The sequence below is a fragment of the Crocodylus siamensis genome, chromosome 14, assembly GCF_052110815.1.
Source record: "Crocodylus siamensis isolate JL-2025a chromosome 14, ASM5211081v1, whole genome shotgun sequence".
NCBI classification, from domain to species: Eukaryota; Metazoa; Chordata; order Crocodylia; family Crocodylidae; genus Crocodylus; species Crocodylus siamensis.
Genome location: NC_143408.1, coordinates 28619800 through 28640031, shown reverse-complemented (window position 1 = coordinate 28640031; position 20232 = coordinate 28619800). Strand labels below are relative to the sequence as shown.

The 20232-nt window shown below is 59.3% G+C and overlaps 1 protein-coding gene across 4 annotated transcripts in view; it reads right to left on the bottom strand.

Moving 5' to 3' along the window:
- BCL9L (BCL9 like) overlaps positions 1-20232 on the bottom strand; it is a 105423-nt gene that overhangs the window by 55966 nt on the left and 29225 nt on the right. Inside the window, exon 1 of one of the 4 annotated variants that reach the window (XM_090027169.1) lies at positions 1328-1810. The exons of 2 other annotated variants lie outside the window; for them this stretch is intronic. The gene's annotated coding sequence lies outside the window, so the exon portion shown is untranslated. Of the gene's footprint in view, positions 1-797; positions 1189-1327; positions 1811-20232 lie in introns of those variants that run through there. One more of the 4 variants, XM_090027170.1, reaches the window with a different exon arrangement.

Genomic DNA, 20232 nt, shown 5'->3' with positions numbered 1-20232 from the left:
TACTGAGAGTGCGCCTGTACAAGACAGTTGCACAACAATATAAGCTTGGAGCTGTGTGTGTCAATACTTGCTGTAGTCATATTACACCCCCCACGCGCGCGCACACGCACACACTTAGCCACAGCTCCAGCTGGGAGCAACACCAACAGTGCCCAGGGGTCACAGTGCTGCCAGTCACATACTGGAGTTTTGGCCTCAATTTTGGCACAGACTTGCCAGGCGACCTTGGGCAAATCACTTCCCTCCACACCACAGTTTTCTTCTCCTTCTCTTAGTGAAGGTGAGGAAAACGACGCACGCACACCTTTGTGAAGAGCCGGAGATCAACGGGTGAGCTGAGCTGCGTGTCATTACTCGGCGCCTGGCATGAAGCAGCCTGCGGACAGGCTGGGAAGAATCAGAGCTGTGTACACACGAGACCAGGCTCTGCGGGTCAAGAGCAGGCAGCTAAACCCTGCAGAACCACCCTGCAAACATGGTCCCACGCACCAAGGTGTGCAGTTGCCATGCGTGCCCTCCGTCGGCAGGGCTCTCCTTACACACCCAGGATGCGAGTGTGACACCACTGCTACACAGCCCCCATGTGCCTCGGCCCCCGAGGCGCGAGACGACACAACGACATGCCCTGTCACATAGCGTCCCTCGCGCAAAGAAACGCGCCCTCTCACTGTCCTACCAGCAAGTGGCTGCCCCAAGGCAGGGCTGGGGAGGGCCCCCCTCGGGCGGCGAGAGGGGGATTTGGTCTTGTACTCTGCAAGGAAGCAGGCGCCTTCCCGGCCCCAGGGGAGAAGCCCTACCTGCTCGCCGGCGGCCGGTGCCAGGGCCCCGGGCTGGAGTCCCGCGAGGGCCGGCGGGTCAGCGCCCCCCGCGCGAGCTGAGCCGGGGCCGGGGCCGGGGCCGGGGCCGGGGCCGGGGGCAGGGAGGCCGAGCTGCCGGCGCCCGCGGCAGAGCCATGCAGCCCGCGCTGCCTCCGCTCCGGGCGCCGCGGGCGGACGTGTCTCTGGGCGGCGGGGCCGAGGCGGACGAGGAAGGGGGTGGTGCTCAGCACGTGCCCGGGAGGAGCCTCCGCCGGTCCCCCGCGGCCTCCGCGGGACACACGGGTCCCGGAGCCAGCCGAGCCGAGCCGAGCCGGGCCGAGCCCCGCGCCAGGCTCTCGTCCCCGCCGCCCCGGAGCGGCCCGGCCCCGGCCCTGGCGGCGGCGGCGCTCGGCCCGGCCCCGGCACAAACAAGAGCGGGCGGCGGACTACAGCGCCCGGCAGCCCCCGGGCCCGCAGTGACAGCCCGCCCGCCCGCGCACAATGGGCCCGGCCCGCCCGCGGCTCCTTACCGGCGCTGTGTCGGCGGCTCGGGGCAGGCCCGCGGCGTGCCCGGGCGGGGCCGGCGGCGCGGGGGCGCGGGGCCGGCCGCGGCGGGGGGCGGGCGCGGCTCATGGTCCCGCGCGGGGCCCGTCGCTGTCGCGGTCGCTGTCGCTCCGCGGGCGCCGCCAACTTCCCCGCGCCAAGTTGCGGCTCCGCCCGGCGGGGGACGCTGCTGCCGCGGGCGGGCGGGCGGGCCGAGCCGAGCCGAGCCGCGCCGCGCCGCGCCGCGCCGAGCCGGGATCGCTCCCGCCAGCGCCAGGCGCCGCCTGTCAAAATAAGAGCCCCGCTGCCGCGCCCAGCGCCTGCCCGGGCAACGCGCCGCGCCGCTCCCCGGCCCGGCCCGGCCATCCACGGGCGGGCTGGGGCCCGGAGCACTGCAGGCTCCGCCCGACTCCGGCGCGGGGAAGGCAAGGCCCCGGCCCCGGGCCTAGCCGCCACCGCTGTCTGCCCCCGGCTCCTGCTGGAGCAGGGCCCCACAGCCCCGCTCGGCCCTCCCCCCGCAAGCTGCTCCCACCCGCCGCAGCTTCTGCCCGGGGCTTCGCTGCTGCCTGGTGGCTGCACAGCCCCCGTCCTTGGCCTTGTCCTGCCCGCGGGCCGGGGCTCCCGGCCACCACAGCATCCCAGCCACTCGGGGCAGGGGCAAGGTGCACCCCGCGCAGTACGGCCTTCCTGGGTGCACCTGCGCGGGCGGGCCTGGCCCTCCTGAGCCCCGACCAGAGGGCTGGCCTGGCACGCTCCAGCTCTCCGCTGCTGCACCGAGCACACGGAAAGAGCATCGCTGCCCTGGGCACAGCGGCCACGCCGACAAGATGGCGACACCTCCATGCACCACCAGCAAAATGGAAACTTCCAGTCTAGAGTCGCTCCCCTCTTAGACAAGGAAATAAGTAAACAGAAGGAAGTCTCTAGAAAAGATGATCTCCTTTGCACCTGCTGCAGCGACTCGCAACAGAACGTCTGCTGCCTCCACCCGCGTGGAGAAGGAGCGGAAAGGGGGAGGCGTAGCGCAGAAAGACTGGCCTCAGCTTCAAGCTCACGTGCTGCTCCCACCAGGCACAAAGACTCCTGAGCTCAGGTTCAGGACAGGGCAGGTATTGCCAGACGCCAGAACAGACTTGGGCTGAGCCACAGGCTGCTGAGGGCCAGATCCTAGCTCCTAGCTGGGCCGGGGGGAGAGGGCTGAACGCTTGCAAACAGCAGTGGAGACTCCTGATGGAGTCACGGCAGATGCTTTACCTGAACTGCTGGGCGGTTCAGCAGTGGGTGTAAGCATCCACATCCTGCAGGCCCCAGGCCCCAGCTAGCAGGACGGACAGGGCATGGCCCTGGCGCCTGCAGCTCAGTATGAAACGATGCAGACCCCCACGGAGAGCTCGCTGCAAGGGAAGAACAAAGCTGGGATGCTCGGCGCTCAGGTATCCCTTCGGGTGCTTAGTCGCGTACATGGCCCCACAAGTACTGCGTGCCACAAGGATTACTCGGGAGCGTGCTTACAGCTGGGCTGCCCAAACTAGCATCAGCCCATACCCCATGCACGTGTCTGGGAGTACATGCATGGTCCCTGGACTATTCCCCGTCGCGGCCTCAGTCATTTAGTCTCTCTGCTTCCAGTGCCCAGCTCCATCCATTCACCTTAACAAATCCCACATCAACACCCTGCTGCTTGTAAAGAGGGGGCTTCTCGGCCAAACCTCCAGCTCCCAACAGAGCCCCCTTCCAGGTGAAGCTCCACTAGCCTTCTGCTCACCCCTAGCCCCAGCACTTGTATCCTGGCAGGCCCGCTCCCATCCTCCAACCAGATACCCACGCTGCCCCCTGTCCCCCAGGCTCTCTCCCCTCAGCTCTGCCCGCAGCAGATGCCTTTGTGAACACTTCTTTGTCCACATTCGCTGGCCTCTCGCCTTGCCCTCTGTGCCTCCACGCTGCCATTCCAGCTTCCTAGAGGCCCTCGCACTGCACGTGTGGCAGTTTCTCCCCACCCTTGCTGCACACATGGGGGCACGCTGCTTATCCCTCCCAACACCCAGTATAACCCCCCAGGGTGGCCTGGCCCTACTCATCCTCCTCATCTAACAAGACCTACCACAGGTATTCCTAGAACACCTTGTTCCCCAGGATCCCACAGTTGCGCCTCCTGATCAGGAGCGGAGCAACTGCACAGGGCTGTCGCTGTCTGAACCAGGGAGAGTTCAAACAAGCACAAGCGAGAGTTCAAACATTTCACAGATGTGCAACAAACCCCTTCCCGTAAGGGCAGGAGTCTCCTTACAGGTCAGAGCTTGTGAGAGTCCAGGTACTACCGGAGCCAAGAGCAGATGGACATATGCTCTGACAGAAATAACGCCCACTTCAAATGCAGGGGTGGCAGGCATACAGCCTCCCAGTAGTGGATATCAAGGACCTCAGGAGCTTTAGCCCAACTGGGAGTGTGCTGCTGGAAAAGGCACGCCTGAAACAGCTGAGAGGACACAGCTGGCTGTGCACGCGCTCTGCCTGGCCCTCCACACCCCTGCTGCTGCAAGCAGAAGGAAGCTGTACAAATGCACACACATTAGGCTATTAAGCCAGTTCACCAGCTCTCAGATGATGCCGGCAGCATCCTAACCAGGACGTGTCACCTTCCTGACTGCAGCGGGCTAACTGTTCAAGGTGGGCCGAGGAGAAAGAAGGCTAGAGGCAGGGACCACTTGGCAGCCTCTTAAAGCATCGCACAGCTAAAGGGGATCCAGGGACAAGCAATCAATCTCAGGCGATGGGAAGCAGCAGCCCTAATTGGAAATGAAAATACACCTTTCCCTTCTGTTCAAATGTGCATACATGCCAGTGGCCACAGCGAGTGTGTGAGAGAGAGACCACGGCCCTCTGCATTTTAACTATGTCACGGCCAGCAGGGAGGAATGACACAGCAAGAAAGCAAAAGTGGCCTCTAATGAACAGAGGTTCAAGTCAGGGGCAGCCTTGCAGCTGCTGGGCCCATGGTCCTTTCAGGCTGCCTACGTGGGCTGCGCTGGCTGAAGTCAGAAAGAAACTAATGCCTGCATGGGCGCAGTAGGGAGCCGTGCTGGCCTTGGCCGTGGCTCGAGACAGCCATGGCACTAGGAGCACGAGGTCCCCGGGCGCAGTAGGGAGGACTCACAAAGGAGCATGGCCAAGTCAGCTCTGCAGGACCGCTCGGGTGAGTGCTGGGAGGTGTCACAGTGTGGGTGCAGAGGCTTCCTCTGCAGCACTCGGAGCTGCTGCTGGAGGCAGCGCCAGCAGCCGGGGCACGCCACGGGCTCCCAGCAGAGGGTGGCGATGGGGGGCCTGGCCCACCACATCATTTCAGGAACCAGAAGGCAAACGGAAAGACCTCCCATACGTGTTGAGTTGTAAAGGCCTGGTGCAGTTCTTGCTGGCACGGGACTTTGCGTACTAGGGACAACAAGCAAGGGACGCAGCTGCTTTCTGCCTTGGCAGGGGCCAAGAGGCTCAAGCATTCTGGGCGGGCAAAGGCTCCCAGCTCCTGGCTCTCACCCTTGTGACAGAATCGGGGCCCTGGCGGCCTGGGCAGAGGGGCTGCCGTGCAAGGCCTGTGCACGTGCAGCACTGCCCCCTCGTGGAGGGTGCCCGCCCTGAGCCTGGGCGGAGAGTGGCTGGGCAGGGGTGCTGCAGGGCCTCTCCCGGGGGAAGCATCCCCTGCTCAAGGTGCCTCCTCGAGCCCCAGCGTCACAACGGACTGAATTCACTAAGGCAAGAGTGAAGGCAACAGGCTCTTCTGGGCCTCTTGGGACTGAGGTGTGGACCCATCTCTGCCTTTCCTCAACAGCTCCTGCCATGTCAAAATTCTCAGGGGTTAGCCACGAAGTGAGACAGAAGCCGGCACAAATCCCATGTCACAGACTGGGAAACGGAGCACCAGTGAGAAAAGACAGGTTGCAGTCAGCACTGGGAAGAGAACCCAGAAGTCCCGCCTGCTGCTCCCCAACTCATCACTAGACCGCAGCAACTTCTACAGTGTGTTTTTGGACATGGACTTCATCAGATATGCAGATGAAAATATGCGAGTGCACTACCTGTGGCCAGGGAGGGGTGTTATATTAACATTCACACTGTCCCCTAAAAAGTGAAAAAAAAATAAATCACTGCCTGCACTCCCCAGGCAGGAGCAGGAAGCAATGTAATACATGTGACAAATCATATTTACTGAGGCTAAGTTGTTCCTCTGGTTGTGTTTGCATTTTGGGTACAGAGTGAGCTGGGGCGGCATGAATAAATACAATCAGTGTGAGATCCAAATGCAGAACTTAGCAAAGCAAACTTCAGTTACTGCAGCCAAGAGGCTGCTGGGGGAGGGAGGAGACACGCATTGCTCCCCAAACCCAAACAGAAACGATCAGAATTCTCCTCGGAAAGTCTCTTCCAACGCACCCCATGACTTTGCCCACCTGGGGAACCAGCAGAGAGGCTGGAGCAAACAGAGCGGACTATTTGGCTGCGAGTCAGGCAAACATAGGCACTCCTCTAGCCACTGCTAAAGAACAGCAATGCTGGCCTTCCTCAGCACCTGCCTCCAGAAGAGCCCCACGTGCTTGGAGCCCCCCTCCTTGTGCCAGACAGGGAAACTGAGACCCCGCGTGATAGAGACACCTGAGCACGTGGCTGTCAGCTCACCCTTCAAGCCTCACTCCCTGCTGTTATCCTGAGCTGCAGCTTGGGGTTTGACCTTATCCGGCTCCCGTCCACACAAAAATCTCTAGTCTGAGTTAAGCTGCACTTGAAAGTCCGCGGGAGGAGAGGTGGGGAAAGGCAGGGGAGATGCAGCTTACAACAGCCCATCCACTGCCGATCCAGCCCTTCCAGTCTGTTCACTCGCTCTGCGGTTCCCACCGCGCTGTGCTGCTCCCACGTGCCACCCAGAGAGTGCTCCTTCATTCCCGCTGGCACAGCGACTCCTTGCAGGGGCAGGAGCCCTGCCAAAGGCCAGGGCTCAGAGCTGGAGCACCACCCCCTTTGCCAAATGCACCTTGGAAGCCTATTTGAGCAGGCTACCCCTGAAGGTCTGCACACGGGCAGGCCCGCTGGCTGCCAAAGCCAACAGCAGAGATTGCCTGCCCCTAATATGACATGGCCTGCCAGGTACACACAGGGTTAATGGATGTGCTGCCGTCTGGCACAACTGGCCCAGGCCAAAGGGAATGTGCCGAGCCTTGTTCTCCAGGCCCTCCAGCCACCTCCCCCTGGGCTCCCCACATCAGTCCCCTGATCTCTCCCTGGGTGTGCACAGGAAAGCAACAGAATGAGGCTGGGAAAGGTCAGCAGGAGGACCAGCCGCTGCAGAGCCTGTCTTTAATTAACATCTGCTGGGCAAGCGCCCTTCCTGCACTTGACTCTGACTCCCGTCTCCCCTTCCCCTCCTCTGTCATTACGCCCACACCAGGAGAGACGGTCCCTGGAGCTCAAAGCCTCCCCGTGCCAACAACAACAAATCCCAGCAGCTCGTTCTAGGAGCTGCCTGGTATATCAGCATGTTAATGAGCCCGCGGCCAAGCAGCCCAGACCAGCTCCTACCTGCTTCTGCTGCACACGGGGCTTTCCTGCCTTCAGGCTGCCTGGGATTTTTCCCCGCTTGTTTCTCCAGAGAATTCAGGGCCAGAGACTGAGCCTGCACTCAGTCGCCAGCAACAGATTCCTCAAGCTGTCCTAGCACCAGGTCCCTCCCACCCCACACCCCAGCAGAGCCTCCAGTGGGGAGGGAGTTCAGCCAGCACGGCACGGCACAAGCAGCCCCCCTGCCTGCCCGAGCCAGGACCACTGTGACAACCCCGACGAAGACACCGCACCAGCTGCCTGTGGGTTAGCAAGCGGCAGTCAGCAAATGACAACCATCACATGCTGCTGCCAATGGGGCTGGGCTGGAACCAGCAAGCAGTGCCCCCCCTCCAGAGCCACAGCGGATCACGGAGTGACCGTCTCTAACCTGGTGCTGGGGCAGGTAAGCACAGGTCTACAGGATCTCCATGTGCACCCACCAATGGAGAAAAGCACAGCTGGCTGGGTGCTCTTCCACATGTATCTGCATCAGAATTAATTGAGCAACAGAAGAGATTATAATTTCAGAATGGATAAGCTGGGCTCAGAGGGAGATGCTGTCTTCCTCTTGCCTAAAAGTGCCTGGGAGCAGTTTTAAAAAAAGGTGACGCACGTGGCAACTTGTGCTTTAGCCTGCATCTGCGTTCAGTGGGTTAGTCCGGAGACACAGCTGCGCTACACTGCTCCTTGGGGAAAGGATGCTGGCTTCCGTGGCGTGCAACTGGCTACAGACAACACTCAGCTCTTCAAAGGCCCTTTCCAACATTTGGTAAAAGGAAGACACGGGCCCAAGTTGCAACATTCAGACCCAAATTTGGAACTTCCTCAGCTGCAAGGCTGCTTAGAGCCCAGTTGGGTTTGGGTCCACCTATTCAAATAATATTTGTGAAGTAAACCCAGAGACCCCTCACCACGCACTGTGGAATATCTCAGGCCAGGAGCTGAGGCTAAGCATGCCAGGAAGAGTCAGTTGGGAACAGGATGGGGCAAAGCACTGGGTGCAGCTGACATCTGCCACTAAGCTGAAGGGACAAACTACTTCCACCTCGACTCCAGGGGCGGAAGCCTACACCCAGTCTGAGATAAATGGGACCTGGATCCCAAGTAGCCTTCAGGCTGGTTTTGCTCTCTCTCTTCTCCAGGTCTCCACAGGATGCACCTGGGTTTGGAGCGGGACGTTGGAGACATCACCAGGTGTCTGTGAGCCATGCGATTAATTTCAGTGTGATTAATTGGACCTAACTAATCATAGTTATAAGTATAATGAGGGGCTTTTCCCACGGGTACATAGGGCCTACATAGGGAGTGGGAGGGCTCAGTAAAAAGGAGAGAACCTGATAGCAGATGAGGCACTGGGGCAGGATAAGGTGCCAGCCCTGCAGCCCATGCATGGCTTGGCATGCTGCATTCAAGGATGAATGTACCAGCTGGCAGCACCCTGGGCCACGTGGTAGCGGGTCCACAGGCTGCAGGGCAGGCAAGGATAGCCAAGCTCTTTGCTCACAGCGAGGATTAAGCCCTGCGGGGTTCCCGGTGCTCAGGATGCCTGTGTGTCACCACATGGCATCAACCTTGGAGCCACGTCCAGCACATGGCTAGGATTTTGATCCAGCAAATCTAGGATTTTGAAAAGAGGTGCAGATAGAGTGGTGCCTCATCACAGCCTCACAGGTACCACAAGGCACACTTTTCTCCAGCTAAAAAGGAACTAGAAACTTTACTAATGGATTGGGGGCCTCGGGCTGTCGTTCAGTTTAGGATAGAAGCAAAATCAAATGGAACTTTACTGGAACATACATTAGTTTGCTACATCAACTCTTATGTATAAAAACACTACAAACTAGGCAAAAACACTCTAGAGACAATTCATTAGTTCTGTAGTCAATGGCATTAAATGAACTGCTCTTCCAGATTCATAAAACTAAATGTAGCTGCCTGGAGCATCTTGACAGTGCATTCAACGCTGCACTGAAAGCTATTTCCACACCTGAGTTAATGTTTGTAGATGGAGTGAAAAGCAGGCTGCAAGGCTGTGAAACAGGAGCTGCTTTACCAGGAGCAGACTTGTCGAACAAAGGACAGCTCGATCAGAGGAGCCACTAAAATCTATTAAAAAGGAGACAGGGTCATTAACACCTGTGGAACAGAGAGTTTGGAAGGAATCAGGTTTATTATAATGAGCCAGGACCTCTAATGACACACTCACTTCTGCCCCTGCTTCGCCATCCACATGCCACCCTCCAGAGGGAACAGAGCTGCTGCAAAGAAGGCAAAAGCCGGAGGGTGAGAAGGGAAAGGGGGAAGGAGGAGGCTGTGCCAAGACAGCCCAGAGGCTGTTGTGCCTGCCAGCCCCTCCCCATTCACCTCAGGTCCCAGGGGTCACACAGCCCATGCCCCCAGCCCTACTCGTCACCCCCTGGGCTCCCCTCAGACCCTGCCAGCCTGCCCTTGGGGCTCAATCTCATTCCTGTTTAGTTTGTAAAGGTACCACAGGCTGCTGTATCAGGGTAAAAGGCAGCCTCACAGAGGCCCCGAATAAACGCAGGTCTGTGCCCAATCCAGCACGCTCTAGGTGGCCAGGGAAGAATGGGCTCCCTCATTATGTGCTCATTAGAGTCGAAGCAGGGAAGCAGCCAGCAGCGTCCAGCTGTGAGACGTCTGTACTACCTACCCCACCTCTGCAATTGCCCCAGCAGCCTGTCCTCATTGGCCGGATGGATCTGGAAAGGGCCAAGAGGGTCTTGTCTTGGCTTCTATAGCTCCCTTCATGACAGGCCCTGGCTCTGCTTCCTAAACACTAGCTAATTAACCATCCCAGCTTCACCTGGGCAAAATCCTGCCCCTCTCTGAAGGGGGCCTGGGGAGCAGAAAGGAGACAGCTGAGGCCATCCAGGGAGTCAGTAGCAAAGCCAGGAATGGCACCGGGGAGCCCCAGGCTTCTGTTCAACATTTGTCCGCCAGGGCTGGGGACAGAGCCAGGAATCCAGAGGCCGAGGCTCCTGCTCTGAGACACAGCTCTGATACCCCAAGCTTCAGGCGTTTCACCGAGGCTGCAGGTGTGAGACAATGCCTGGTCCTGGCTTGAGGTGCCAGAGGGGAAAGTCCCATCCACTGAGCAGCACACATTAGCGTGCCCTGCAGTCACTGGGCAGCTTCTGACAGGCGCCAGCCTTGCCACCGTGCCAGGCACCTGAACACTGAGCTGCCAGAGCCTGGACACCTGTGTGTGGCTGCAGTGCCAGCAACACCCCACGTGCCCAGGCAGTGTCTCTGCTGCCACAATCCCGCCTCCGCTCTCTCACCGCCAACCCTGCATGTGCTCCTCATCCATGCCAGCCAGTGCAACGGGAATCCTACACAGCCTTGGTCATCTAGTCTCTCTGTTTCCAGTGCCCAGCTCCATTAGGTTTACAAAGCACTAGTCCTGCTGTGATCCCAGATGTATTGTGAGCCATCTCCTGCAGGACTGGCTGCGGGGGGGCCCAGGCAGGGCTGCAGCCAAGGCCCCTGCTGCATGCTCTGCTGTGCTAACGTGGAGGACACCCGCAGTGACACGGGCCGGCACAGAGCAGCCATGTGTTGGAAGGAGAGAGCTCGGCTGGGAGACAGGACACCCGCTTCCTCTCACTCCGATTCTACTGCCAAAGAGCAATGGGGATGGGTGGCAAGTGGGTCCTGATCCCTTTGGCCCCAGGGCTGGCCTGTTTGCTGCTGGGCTACCGCTGATCTTGACAAGCTGGCGATGCCCACTGCGGTAACCAGCCCGCAGCCACACAACACAGGGAACAAGCCACTGAGATCCAAGCCAGGGGAACCTAGCTCTGCCTCTGCCCAAAGAGAAGGGAGCTGGCTCTCCCACCCCAGGCACATGGCACATGTTCCCTGGGACCATCAGAAGCCAGAGAGAAGCCCCAGCCCAGGCAACGAGGCCTGGAGCACAGGCAGTAAACTATGCTGCTCGGGCAGCCGCTGCCAAGACTACGCTGTCAGCACACCGAGCCACTGTGCGGTGAGGCCAGTGGCGAGCAAGGGGTTAAAGCATTTAGCAAGGCCACCGGTGTGATAAATGCAGCAATCAGCAGAGACAGCACCTCCCACCACGGCCCAGGGCCTGGGCTGTCTGGGGAGCAGGGACGTGGTGGCAGCGAGAGGTGGGTGGGAAGGACTCTTATCCTGATAGGGCTCCCTCCTTCCAAGTGAGGGTTTAGAGAAACTGAGCAGGCAGGGCTGGCTCTGAAATCACAGCGTCTCCCTGACACAAAGCCAGCCAGATCCCCCCTCCGAAATAAGGGGAGGCAGACATGCCTCCTGCCTGCCTCCCTTCCTCTGTGCATCCTGCCTGCTGGCTGCAGCCGTGCCCCAGGGCATGGGGAGGAGAGGAAGGCAGACTCCAGGGATGGGAGAGCCAGGGACAGGACTGACACAACGCACAGCTCCACTCCCCCCAGTGACATGCCTGTGGCTGGCTGCGCAAGCGTGAGCAGGCCCCATGCGGCTGCAGGGGATTTCAGGTCCGTGCAAACAGAGGCGGCTCTGGGCACTGGGTGACTGTCTGGCTGGCTGGGATTACATTCCTGAGCTTCCCCCTCCCACAGCGGCACGAAGCCCCGCTTCCTGCAGCAGCTTGAGCCCAGTATGCACCTGGGGGACACCCCATGTGCGGACAGACAAATGCCACGTGCACACGGTGACACACAGGGTCTAGACAAACAGGCATGATGCCATCATGCATGTCTGTACACATGTACCTTTACGCGCGCACACTGCACAATCCAGTGGGGAGGCAAACACATGCCCTGGGCATGCAGACAGATGTGCGCACAGCACTGACCCCCGCTCTACCTGGCGGGCACTGATGTGGGTGCACAGGTGACTTACCAAGGCCACAGGGAGAGGCAGAGGTGATTGTAGAGCCCAAGAAGCCTCAATATCCCGTTCCCCTGCTTCTCCCACGCTCGCGGCCCAGTCCTCAACTCCAGCCTACACCCTCCTCCGGACCATCCTTTAGTACCCACCACTGACACCCGGAGCACCAAACCCACGCCAGAGGAGGTTGGATGACCACCTGTCTGGGGTCTTGTGGACCCAGCATTCACTCCTGTCTGTGGCAGCGGTCAGGCTAGATGATCTGTTCAGGTCCCTCCTGACCCTAGCTACTATGAAACTTCACTTTACACAGCTCTTTAAACACATGGCCAGTCACCAGCAGCAAGAATAGCTTCAGCCCAGCCAGGTGTGACTAGCTCGGTGCACCAGACCTGGGCTTGAAAACCAAGTCAGGGATAGGACGCTGCCAGGCTCTGCTCCACAGTGCGGTACCCGCTTCCCTGCACAGTTTGGGCAGAAAGGCTTGCCAGAGCAGTGGTCAGAGAACAGGGGACTCTCCTTTCTTCTGCATTGTTACTACGGTTTGAGCAAAACCTTGTGTCTCTTCTCCCACCGCTCCTGTTACCGTACCTCCCTGCCTCCCAGGGTCCTGGGCCTTGCCCCGTGTAAACTCAGACCTAGTCCCTGCATCTGCACAGCCTTTCGGGCCGGCGAGACGTGGCATCAGCAGTGCCCGGCTTGGGGGCTGAGTAGGGCACTGCCAGCACTGGGCCAGTGATCCAACCCGGGGGCTCACCTTTGATGCTGGAGGCAACCTGTCCTCAGCCCCCTGCCTGCACCCGCCTCCTCTCCCCCTCCTCCATGCTTTCACTGCCAGCTCACTTCTCTCTCTTACTTGGCCCCTCTGTTGGCTGTCCGCTTCCTCGTGGCTTGCTCCATGCTCTCCTCCACTCTCACTTCTGCTTTAGCCTCCTCTGCTCCCCCACCCCCAAAACGGAGCAGAGCTTATTCAGTCTGCTGGGTCCCACAGCCAGCCTTGGGACCGCTCCGCCCACCCAAGCTGCACGTGTGCTGGGCTTGTAGCCCAGATTTCCTGAACACCTCTGGTCTGCATGAAACCCCTGATGGGTGCAAGAGGGCTCTGACATTTTCTGCTGCTTCTCGGCCTGGGGCTGCCCAGCAACGGCTCCTCGGGCAGGGCGCCGACGCGCTGGCCTCGGCCCCTAGCAAACAAAACCCAGGCAGCAGCTTTGTGGCTTGGCCGAAACCTCCTTGAGACTTGCCACAGGCTGCCTGGAGGCAAGGAGAAGGCAGCAGGAAAGGGGCTCATCTCCATGTCTTCAGTCCTCCCTGCTGCTGCCACACGCTGCCTGACAGAGGAGCTGGGCTGTCTGTGGCCACGGCCATCGCTAGGGCCTCTAGCTTTGGGGCCAGCTCTGGCGCAGGAATTGAAGCAAGCAAGAGCCGAAGCGGTGCCTGGGCAGCCGGCGCAGGCCAGGCCTGCCAGCCCGGCTCCCACGCGGCTGCCGCCCGGCGGCGCCGCCGGAGGTGGCAGGGCGGCGGCGGCGGGACGTCGCTGGAGACGCGGCAACAACGAGGCAGGCGCGCGGGCGGCAAGACGAGAGCAAAGGGGGGCGGCGGCGCCACCTGGCGGCCCCGAACGGCCTAGCCCCCGTGCCGCCCGCCGGCTGCAGGGCCACGCGTGTCGGGGCGAGGGGAGGCAAACGCTGCGCAGGACGCGCTGCCCTGCACTCACCCTGCCCAGAGATGCGGCGTGGACATTCCCACACTGCAGGGGGAGGGAGCCGGCCGCTCCAGGGAGCTGCCAGGTCAGTGGAGAGAGGAGAGATGCTGGAATCAGCTCGTCAGCGAGGTTAATCCTGCCAGCTAAGCCTCTCCTAATCCTGTTAAAGACAAGCCTAGAGTCCTCATTGCTGACAACAACAGGCAGGCGCTGGACAGCGCACGTCACCAGCCACAGGCGCAGCCTTGGCCTGCGAGCCAGAGACAGGACCCAAGGGTGCACCCAAAAAGTGTACCCACTCTGTCGCTTCCAACTTGACCTGGCACAGACAGCCACGGGGGAGAAAGCGTAGGGTTCTGCCAATAAAAGGAAGGGTGTGGGGATGGAGACCCCATGCAGCAAAAAGGCATACAACGCCCAGGGGACTTGGACCAGGGGCTAAGAGTTAGAAGTCATCTCCTGGAAAAATGCTTGCTCCCACAGCAGCACAACCAGCAGGAGGCATCCCTGCCCAGTACAGGCAGCCTGGAGCGCATCCCTGCCAAGCCCAAGGTAAGTCATGCTTATCCCCGGCTGAAACTGCCACAAGGCCTGCTGGCAGCGTCTCTGGAAAGAATCCAGGGGCAGCCGAGCATGGAGCATTTCCCCTGGCGGCCCATCCGCACCAGGCTGGAAACACCGTGGGGAGAGGCAGGACCTGAGGGGGAAGGAGGAGGGGGTGAGGGCAACACAGCACCAGCAGCGCCCTTCGGGGCTGGGCAGGTGAGTGCCCAGCCCCGGGACGGCTGGAGAAGGAAACCACTGGCCTTTGGCCAGAACAGGAAAGTTTGGGCTGCTCTGCCCAGTCCTGCCCACCCAGGGCCAGGAAATGAGGGCCATTCACTGCCAGTGCCAATTTGCTCCCTGAGAGCACGTGGAGCTGCAGCCAACTCGGCCCCTTGCACAGTCAGCGCTAGGGGCCCAGCGGCTAAGTGAGCTCCGCTGCCAGGTGTCAGCCAAGTGGCACAAGGCAAAGTCTAGGGGGACCGGGAAGGGCTGGAGTCCCACATCACCCTTCACACCCCTGATGTCCCCGATTCCTCTGCAGGAGCAAAAGACGACCCAGGCTACACCCAGCAGGTTTTGAGGCCTAGTCCACTGCTGCAAGCTCTTCCTAGGTCCCAGCTGCCACGGGCCGTGCTATGGAGCCAGCCCACTGCCCGACAACGTGTGGCAGGAGCAGGCTGCAGGCCACGCCTTACCTCTACTGGACGAGGCCCTGGACCCCCGCACACCAATACTAGGGGAGGCTGGCTGGCTCACAAGGGGGCAGTAACAAAGGTATTAACATCCCAGACACACCACTCGTCTCCAAAGCACCCCACGCCCCTGAATCCAGAGACCCGGGTGTCTGCCCTGACAACGCCCGCAGGAAACCTGGGTTGTGAGCTTACCTGTACTAAGATTGGCCTGGTGATACCATGGTGCTGAGCTGGAGCAAGAAAAGAGCCAGAAGGAACAGCCAGGCCCCCTGACCTCCCAGGCAGCACCGTGGAGTGCCGCCACTTGTACAGCACAGCACAGCACAGCACAGCACCAGGGGACAGGCCACTTACTGAAGGGAATGGGAAGCCCTGGTGCTCAGGAAGAATGTTTCAGCCTCTAGACTGAACAGGGAGAAGCTGGACCTTGAGAGGATCCCACATCCTTGCTTCACCCCCTGCACCAGCAGGTGAAGGGCTGAGCTCAGGGGTTTGCAGCTGGTGCTCTGGGCACTCTCCCATGCCCTCTGGCAATGACAGCTCAGAAAAGGCATCCCAAGCACTTAGCAACCGCTCTTTATTGTAATCACTTTACCGCTGGGGACCTGGAAGTAAGCAGAGAAAGGGTTTGCCTAGCAAGTCAGAAGCAGAGCAAAGAACGGACCCAGGAGTCCTGCCTCCCTCCTCCCACGCACATCACACATGACTCTCTGGCGGCACTCACAGATCCCCCTTAGGATCAGGCTAGGCCCACCATGAGCTCGAGCCCCCGCCCCCCAGACTCCCACTTTCAGCAGCCTTGTCCTTCTGCAGCCAGAGACGGAGGGTCACAGCAAGGGCTCCAGGACGCTGGCCCTGGCTCTCTGGATGCAGTTCGGAGAAGGAATCTGATGTGAAGGTGCAGGTGCTGATCGCTGGAGTCCTTGGAGCTTGGACCCACGCAAGGAGAGTGGCCTGTGAGCCTGCAGACTGCCTGCCGCCACACCGAACTGATGAGGCGCCTCATGGTATTCTTCAGTACCATCCAGCGGTCAAGGGGCACCTACGTTGAGCACGTCACAGGCCAGTACCAGTACAAGTACAAAGCTACCTGACCAAGACCACCCACTAAAAGCAAGAGTGAGCGGACAGATGGGCTGAACACCCTCCACACACACAGCATACACCTACAAAGACCTTGACTATTCCCCACCCCAGTGACTGTACACCGCATGTTAAAGCCACCATCTAAGGGCTGTTACCATGCACGGGGCCCTCCCTCTCTTTCTAGCCCAGCACACATGGCACTGGAGCCAGTACGGGCCACATGACGAACTGCATGCTTTAGACTGTGTACCCTGTGTACCCATGCAGCAGCTATGCACGGGGTCCTATATTCTCCTCGAACTCTGCACAGCCATGTCCATCACCATATTTTTTGATGTTTCCTGATAAAGTTTTAAATCCTATAGCGAGGATGGGCAGAACCTAGTGTTTCGCCTCTATACCCCTCCAATTCTCAGAACTCCCCGCTTGAGCCGCTCTCCCCACATGATCCAGGCCCAAGTCTTGGAATTAAGTTAAAAAAGAAAAGAAAAGGGTTTCTCCAGAAGCCAATGAAACATAGCAGAGAACACAGTTCCCATGGTAACAACAGGATTCCAGGGAAGAAAAGAGGAGTGTAAATTGGATTGTCAAGGGGATGAAGAGGAAAAAACAAGCCACCTGCACCCACCAGCTTCACCAGTCTCCTGCCCCAAGGGCCTCCCTGTGCTGCCAACCAGTGCAGACCCACTGCAGAGCCCTCTCCCTCCCAGTGCCTGCTCATCTCCACAGCAATTCATTTAAGTCCACAGCTACCCCAGGAGGCAAGAGCAGGAAACTGAGGCACAAGAGGAAGGGCTTGCCCAAAGTCATGCAAGGTGTCTTTAGAGAGCAGGGAATGAACCCGAGTCCCAGGCCCCAAAGCCAAACTCTCCCTTGCTACTGTGTGGTCAGTCGGGGCAGTGGCCTGCCCTGGCTGCGTGGCGTTGGTGGGCTGAAGTACACAACACCCCAAATGGAAAAACCTTTGAAGAGTAGTAGCAAACACTCAGTCAGGTTGAGCACATGCCCCCCAGAACCAAGCAGCGTGACCCAGGCACCCCCGCCAGGGTCACCTGCTGTCCCAGTGCAGTCAAAGCTGCACCCACTCACCGGGGCTGAATTTGGCCCAGTGCTTCCTGGTTCAGCAGAAGCTACGTGCCCTGTCACTAGCCCGGAAACTCGCACCCTGAGTCCGCTGCGGTGCCTCTGCACTTTGTGGGTTCCCAGCCAGGAGCACCTCTCCGAGCCTGAACGAACGCTGCAGAATCCGCAGCAGTCCCGGGAGTCCCATTCTGCCCTTCCCATTCAGACCCCTGCATGCACGCTGGCTTTCACTGGCGTTCCCAGTCTGAAAGGGTTAAGTCTCACAGCCAGTCCTGGGGCTTTCACTACTTCTTTTTTTGCTTTTTCAATTTCATTTCCTCAAAGACTGGAGATCAGCTGCCAGAATCCAGTTTGCCCTTGCAGCAGAGCCTGCAGCCACCCTCCCTGCAGCACTGCCTGTGTGTGGGGAGCTGCCTATGGGGGCAGGGGGAGGGGCACGTCCATTTGCTTTGCTCCAGCCTGTTTGGAGACAGACATGAATATTTCATGACAGGGAGACGGATGTTTCCGCAGGCAAGGCAGTCCTGGGTCTGTGCTGCCAGGCCCCACGGCAGACCCTATAACGAGGCTTCCTGAGCTCAACTAAGGACCAACGCAGGGGCTTCTGCGGGGAGACAAGAAAGCCACACGCACGCATCTCCTCCCGGACTCCTACATTAGGAGAAGCTGCAAGCACCTAGGGTAGCTCCGGCCCAGATCTCCTGGAGCTTCCCCCTGCAGCTCGCATTGCAACCAAAGTAAGCGGGTGCAATACTGGCCCCTACCCCAAGACGGAGAGCAGGAAGCAGGGAGTACCCTGCCAGCAAGGCTCCTGGTAAAACATGAGGCCAGAAAGAGGGGTGTGCTCACAGTGGCATTCCCAGGTCCATGACAAATGAGGAAAGAGTGGGTGTTTCCAGACTGGCTGCATTGGCACTAGCTAAATCATTTGCCCTCCAGGGCAGGAGAGCCTGGGCTTCAAAGCAATGCGAGATTAGTTAAACTGGGGACTAAAGCAAGGCTAAGTAAGCCCCAGGCAGACAACGCTGAAGTCTCATCACATCAGACTGGGCCTATCCACAAGAACCAAACCGGAGCCAAAACACAGGTGCCCGAGATCTGGTTCCAGCGTTGGCCCGAATGTGAACCCAGGCCCTCCATCCAACCTCCGACTCCCGCAGGGCTGCACTCGAGGGGCCCATTTTGGCCCGTCTCAGTTCTTCAGCATTTCCCCTCTCTACCGACCCTCTAAAGGCTAGCAGGAAAGCAGCCGGCAGCCGCGGGCAGGAGGGGCTGAAGGGCAAAGCCATGGGTCTGGGGAAGGACGCAGACAGCAACGCAGGGGCTGCTCGCACCAGGGCTGCATTCAGTGCCAGGCCCTGTTCCTCGTTGCCCCTCAGCATGAGAAGGACAGGACACACCAGCAACTTGTCGGGTGCACAAGGAGGCCGAGTCCCAGGCACACAGGCCATGGGGCTCTGGCTGTCCAAAGCCCGTCACAAATTCACTGGCAAGTTCCAGCACAGAACAAGGGAGAGAGAACCCTGTCCCTCCCCTCTACAGATACCATTTCTGCAAAGGCCTTGAGCATCTCATCGGTATGTCAACAAAGACCTGCCCGAGGAGGGGACAGAGGCTAGGCAGGCACTTCTCAGCCCCAGCTTCTGGGGTCACCCCGGGTGCATCTGAAGCTGACAAAGGATCCTCTTGCTTCTGACCGCCCAGCTGCCAGGGCCAGGTGGGGGAAGGGACAAGAACGCAGCGTGCTGAGCACTCGGGCAGCAGGCAGAAGCCTGGTCCTCCACACACGGCAGGCTGATGGCATGGCCCAAAGAGAGGCCTTTCCCGGTAGCTCACTCTGTGTGGGATACAGTCTGGCTGGAGAGAAGGCGCATTGTCCTCACTCTTCAGTGTGCAGTCCCCTGCTCCTGTGCTCCTTCTCAGATGCAGCTGCATTTTTAGCGGTAGCTCCTTTGGCCCTGTGCTTTCATAGATTCATAGATGCTCGGGTCTGAAGGGACCTCAACAGATCGAGCCCGGCCCCTGCCTAGGCAGCAAAGAGCACTGGGGGCAGATGACCCCAGCCAGATGCCCATCCAGCCTTCTCTTAAAGACCCCCAAGGTAGAGGAGAGCACCACCTCCCTTGGGAGCCCATTCCAAATTCTGGCCACCCTTGCCATGAGATAGAGCAGATTTAGGCTAGACAACAGGGCAAACTGTCAGTCTGTGACCATTGTCCCTTGTTACCCCAAGAGGCGCCCTGGTGAACAGCGCATCTCCGATCCCTTGCTGCATCCCCCTCGTGAATTTGTAGGTGGCCACAAGATCACATCTCAGCCTTCTCTTGCAGAAGCTGACAAGGTCCAGGTCGCTCAGTCTCTCCTCATAGGGCTTGCCCTGTAAGCCCCTGACCGTACAAGAGGCCTCCTCTGGACCCTCTTGAGTCTGTCAACATCGTTCTTGAAGCGCGGCACCCAAATCTGGATGCAGTCCTCCAACGGTGTCTGACCCTTGCCGCATAGAAGGGAAGTGTCACCTCCTCGGATCTATTTGTGATGCATCTGCTGATGCATTTTCTGTGGGGTTTGCCCAGAACAAAGGGCTCCAAGTTCCACATGGGTGAAAGGCTACGTAAAGCATGAGTGCAATTCAGCCCAACACAGAAATCACCTCCTGGCATCACCAGTGCTTTTGTTCCTACTGCTGCATCCGGTGCGAATGCTTGGGGCAGAGGGGCATGCTGAGAGATCACAGCAGACTAGAGCAGTTGCCCTGAGACAAGTCTGGGCCAGCGTTGTACAGGAAATGAAAAAGCACCCAGTGCCATGGAGAGGAAGATTTGTGGATCACACAACTGACCCACTAAGGCAACAGGCTGTGCCCGATGATACTACACACGAGCGGAAGAGCTGTAGTGGGAAGGCAGTATCAGTAACTTTCCATTAGCTCACTGCCTGGGGCCGGTCCAAGCCTTGGGAAATCAGTTATTAGGCAACAGCACGGTTTGGCAGGACGTCCAGGGGTCAGCAGAGGGAGCCTGGGGAGGTCAGGCCCCTGGATGTTAGCTGAGGTAATGCTGCAGACTTCTTGGGTAGGAGGCACGTACTCCTGGCGATACATTTTCCCATGCAGTTTCCACATGAGGCGGGATCGTTAAGTGTTGACAGTGCATCTGTCAAGATTGCTTTCAAGAACACTTGGTTCCTACAGCCAAAAAGACAGAAACACAGTGTGCTTGCCCTGCCCCTCCCCACCAGCCAGCTCTCGGCGCCTTTTTGAAAGGGCACAAGAAGCAGCCCAGACCGTGTGCCAGAGGTCCGGTACTGGCTGCAGCTGAAGCGCTCT